General features: G+C 36.4%; 2 pseudogenes; both read right to left on the bottom strand.

Annotated features, from left to right (window-relative positions):
• Window positions 1-1,921, bottom strand: part of LOC107673547 (saxiphilin-like) — an 8,217-nt pseudogene extending 6,296 nt beyond the window's left edge.
• Window positions 1,922-2,364: 443 nt separating this feature from the next.
• LOC107673546 (protein SFI1 homolog) overlaps window positions 2,365-5,749 on the bottom strand; it is a 13,340-nt pseudogene continuing 9,955 nt past the window's right edge.

The following is a 5,749-nucleotide window of genomic DNA, read 5'->3' as shown; positions in this document are numbered from 1 at the left end:
TATATGTTAACATATATACATTATATAACTGGTTATATAAGATTTGTGATTGGTTGTCTTACCCTGACTGAGAGGCTCATCCTCTATCCAGGGCAGGAGGTTTCGAGAAAGGAGATGTCCCAAAGGGAGACTCCAACCTGCAGTCCAGTGAGCTCCACTATGACAACTCCTACTGCCCCGCAAAGAGTGCATATCTAAAGTACTGCTGTTCCTCACCACAGCAACTGCAAGAATACAGCCACCTGGGAGATGAAGGAAACATCTTGAAGTGAAAAAGGAACACATTTACATGTTTCTGCTTGCAAAGTGTGAGGCGTATGACCTATGACACCATACACCGAGCAAGAATGAAACCACATTAGGTTTTTGTATGATACCATCTCTGTAGATTTCCTTTGCAACTACTGTGAGGCCAAACTGCAGAGTACACCTCTCCAGCATCCAGAGTCACTAGGTCAGCTTTATTATCCTGACAGGAGAGGATAGCAGAACGTAAAGCATCTACATTTCTGTCCTGCAGATTGATTTGAATTCAAACAGATTTCACCTTACACACAATATCATATGTAACCCACCCATCTTATTAATGCAGTCAGCAGTGCCATAAGCTTTCACACATGAAAGAGACGGCCAAATGCTGAGAGCCACAGGTGGAAGGACTGCGACCAGAGCTTTGGCCAGCTCAGCACACTTCCTCTGCTCCGGCTCTGAGACTGTACACCAGCGCATCTTCTTACCTGAACGCAGATATACAGGCAAACACTTACAGAACAGTGATATAACAGGTCACAAATAAAATGGGGTTTTGCTAATAAATTACTTTCTTTTTTTTCGTGAGGAAATTAAAATATTTACAATTGTGTTTTATGTCAAAAAAACATCTCTTTGCATGAATTTATGGACCATAAACCATTTATTTGGAAATAGGAAACAATTATAAACCATAAAAATCGCACGGTCGACAAAATATACATAGCTGTCATTACAGGCATACTACTGTCATAAATATCGCAAAAACTAACAGAATATCATTATTAAGGGGTCCCACTTTATATTAAGTGGCCTTACATTTAAGTTAATCATTTGGTACAGTTCACTTAGTGTACATACAAGTTTGTACATTGTACTTGTATGTTAAAAAAATACCTGCATGTAATTACATCTGTAATTACTTTATAATTACACTGTTGACACATCCCTTACACCTTAACCATACCCATACTACCAAACGTGTCCCTAACCTACCCGTATCCCAACTTAATAGCAGCAAAAGTGTATTGCAATACAATATTAACACAATAAGTTCACTACACTTTTTAATGTAAGTACATAGTAGTTAAGGCCACTTAATATAAAGTGGGACCAACAATTTTAAATGTAGGCCAGTTTTATAATACAGTCCATACTAATTTTGTATTATAAAAAAATAAAATTATTGTAAAACTAATATATATATATATATATATATATAAAAGAGTGAAAAATTTAAGGGGGTCTGAATACTTTCCGTACCCACTGTGTATATATATATATATATGTTATTATTATTATTTTTTTACAATACAAAATTAGTAGGGATATTTATATATTAGTAGGTAAGTGGGTGCAACATGCATATTCTGGCAGAGGTCTAGCAACTTTTTCTTCACCAAACGTTTATCCCCTAATAATTCTAAAATACGTTAAAAACTATGAACATATGTCTGAAAATGTAAATGGATAAGATGATGAAATGCATGTAAAAAATACAACTGAAAAAGCACCAGTTAATCCTTCGCAGCTTTTGATAATTTTAGCAAACGCGCACTTACCCCAGCTGGTGATGGAGCACAGCAATAAGATGACAATAACACCAACTCGCTTCATCATAGTATCAGAAATCTTTTCTGGGAAGATGAATCACAGTAACTGTCTACATCGAGTCCAGCAGAGACGTTTCGGTGAAACAGGCATGTCGCCTACTGAAGATCTCAGTGTATAGGTTTGCGTCAGTCTGAAAAAACCTGTACTGTGCAAGCGGGTGTTTTCAAAGCGAATAGTTCTAATAATAAATGCGCGCATATGGAAAATATTACACTGGAACTCTCATGTCACGTGGATCATTCTCGTCCAGGCATCCTTCCTTGCCTGCCGTTGTATGGCATTTCCAGAAAGCGCTTTTGTTCAGGATTGTGTTAGTATTAAATGGACTTTACTCCACCGAAGCAGCAACGGAGTCCATGTGAACGTCCAAATGAGGATTCCAAGTTTAGGATCCAAAATTCCAACGTCATGCGCAGCCAACAAAATTTTAACTCAGGTAGGCCTACCCAGTTTTTAGGATGTACGTTAAAGGTAAATAAGCAATTTCAAAACATTCAAATGTGTGATTTAATGCTTTATTAGAAATGAAATACATATTTACAAAAGTGTCTTTGAATACATAAGTAACTGAAATAAACGCAGGTTTTGAGTCACACAATTTAGATTTTCCCCCAAGGGTTCCAAAAATACAGTATCAACTGAAATTGTTTCTGGAATAAAGTTGGCATCATATAATGGGCTGCACAATATAGACTTTTTATACTTGTATTCCATACTTAGTGGGTGTTTTTGTATTAACATTGGACAGTAGTTGGCTCTGGATGGTGTTAACTCTGGCAGCATGGCGAATCATGGTGGGTTTCTGTTTGTTTAATCTCGAAGATAGAGAAGAAATGCGACTCTCAAGCTGCAAAGAAACATCATATGGAAACATTACTAAAATTATTCTGAAAATTAAATAAATAAATGAAACCAGAGATGAACAAATAGCCTAGCTACTGTCTAACATGCGTAAAGTAGAATATTTTTCTTCAAACAACGAACGGTCTTATATACATAAACAGCACACACAATCCATTAGACCTCTAGGGGTGTGTAATGACAAGTACAAGCATACAAATTAAATTCTAAATTTAAGCTACTCAAATCACTACTAATAATAACATATTAGATCTTAAAGCTGATGTCCGTAACCTTTTTTGGTTAAAAATGATCCGAAATCAATATTTTAGCAAGTACATCACCAGCCAGTGTTCAAAACTTTCGCCTTACTTTAGCCCGATTCACAACGGTTAGCTTATAATAATGTTTTCTAATTTGAGTGGAACGGGTAGGTTTTCGCGGGAAATTCGAGCATGCTGCTGCGTCATTACGTCACTTCTGTAAACATAAAGAAGTTGTCTCGGCTACTAGGCTGTCGCATGTGAGGATCCTGCAGGTGGCCGATCGTTTCTAGCCTTTTCTCACAGCAGCTAGATGAATTAAATGTATCATTTTGACGGCGGATTGTAATCCAGAAAGGACTGTTTTTATGAAACACATGTGAATGAAATTATTAAATTATATTCCAGTTTTAAATGTGCTTCTGATTACAGATAGCCTGGGATTACACAAGATTTGTATTTTTAAGACAACCAGTTCGAAGGGAGCATAATTTGCTTTTTGGGTTAAAATAATTTCTTAATATGAAATTCGAATGGTCAAACAATTAGAGATTAAACTGTACAGAAATTGAAATCTACACGCTAATACACACTACAGGCAATGCCGATGTTGTTGTTAACATTAATAACTTGAGAATAAAGTATAACAATAATAATTTGCATGGTTTGATGTGATATGCGCTAACCGATCTTTACATCACAATTGGTACCACGATTTATTGTAATGCTTTTTTCCTCAGTTGGTCAGGACAAACGTGGCAGACTTTTACTTGTTCAGATGACAACACCATTGGTAGCACGATTTATTGTAATGCTTTTTTCCTCAGTTGGTCAGAACAAACGTGGCAGACTTGTTACTTTCTTGTTCAGATGACAATATACGGTGAAAATTCTTATTTGGGTCATATATTCCAAGACGTAGGCTAGAATATGTGATTGCGAAGTACAGTAAATACCCACACCGGTGCAGTGATGACTGACTGCCACACATCCACCTCAAAACATTAGATTCATCTGCAGCACTGATGAGGGGGTGGCTGAGGTGACGAAAGGGGGCGATGACAGCACAAAGTAAAAGTAAAAAACAAAAAAACATGTGGCACATTCACGTATTTGTCCGACCGTAAACAAACATGCCCGCTACTACTACAGCTATTAGAATACAGGGTTCACACAGATAGTGTTTTGGTCGCGAGACAGGTCAGTGGACGTTTTTTTTTTTTTTTTTAAGTGCAAGGTCTAGACACGTGTTTTAGAAGCTGAATTTCTTTGAACTTGAGCGCCGTGTTTTAGAATGATGTATTATGCGCGAGAAGCTGCTATAAAGACCTGAGACGAGAGCGCAGCATTCAAGACGTCGAGCAGCGCATGAATGAAAAAATGCGTTCTGAGTGAATGACCATACTAAAATCTACTTAGCAAATACAGATGGCAGAGTATTGAATAAAACAAAATCGCATAGCCACCAAATTCGAAAATCTGACATCCAGGAAATAAATATGTCTTAGGCAGCAGTTTTACCACAAATACAGACAAGTGATACCAGCACAACCACCAGAAATAGTTAATTGTGTCTGCTTTACAATGAAACAAGCCGATTCCCTGACATAATACATTCATTGCGACCCATTTAACAGATGCATCATTTTAAGTTAGAACAACTTGAACAGCAACAAAAAATAACAATACAGCGAAATAATTAACTAACTATGATCATCTAGCCCTCTATTAAACATTAAAAAATTATTTCATCATAGCTTACTCAGTAGTGCTGCATAAGTTGCACCGCTTGCAAGGGAATTTTTGTCAGAGATGTAACAATTAAAATGCGACTTTGTGAAATGGACTGCCCTAAATTGTTGCTATATAGTAGCATCATATTAATGCTAGAAAGCCTATGCATTTGGCAACTATATTTTTTAAATAAACCATTATATTTCATAATTAAAATCTATTTTCACACTCATCTTGGGTGAGGGGGCGGGATAGTCCGAGTGAGGATCCAAGACCTTGTACTGTTATTTGTTCCATTTTTACTGTACATATTTAAAGACATGAATGCATGTATGAATGAGTGCAGGAGAAAAAGAAAAAGATACATGGATACCTCACTTAACTCATTTAAAATGCTTTCTCGTTCCTCAGTTTCTCCCTCAATGCCTGTTGTTTCGAGCCAGTTAGTCAAGACTTTTTGGAGCTTACGCCATGTCCTAAACACACACATACATACAAACACACAAACAGACTGGTTTCACTATATTAGTGAAAACAGATCATTAGGTGCAGTGTTTTTTTTTTTTTTATGTGAAGCTGAAGATATTTGTTAAACCCCTTTTGCTAGATCACAAAATTGAAAAGCAAAACATTCCTTTCTCTGTAAAGTGCAGAATCCAAATATTTTCTCCTCATTAGTCTCTATTAGGTGCAGGTTTTTTTTTTTTTTTTATGTGAAGCTGAAGATATTTGTTAAACCCCTTTTGCTAGATCACAAAATTGAAAAGCAAAACATTCCTTTCTCTGTAAAGTGCAGAATCCAAATATTTTCTCCTCATTAGTCTCTGAAACGTAGCAGAAACAACTATTCACACCAAAAGCCAAGTTTCCTTTGTGTTTGCTAGAATAAAAAACCCAATTAAATAATATGTTGATTCAGTCAAACTACAGCTGGAGAGTCTATTCATATTTCTTCAAAACAGCTCCAGTCTGGAAACGTGTTTGTAATGTAGATCTGGGACTTTTATTGCAGGATTACTTTAGCTGGAAAAAATGTCTATTATATGCTA

The sequence above is a fragment of the Sinocyclocheilus anshuiensis genome, unplaced genomic scaffold (assembly GCF_001515605.1).
Source record: "Sinocyclocheilus anshuiensis isolate Anshui unplaced genomic scaffold, SAMN03320099.WGS_v1.1 scaffold44, whole genome shotgun sequence".
Classification (NCBI taxonomy): domain Eukaryota; kingdom Metazoa; phylum Chordata; class Actinopteri; order Cypriniformes; family Cyprinidae; genus Sinocyclocheilus; species Sinocyclocheilus anshuiensis.
Note: the sequence above shows the minus strand (reverse complement) of the source record. Positions and strands in the feature narration are given on the sequence as shown.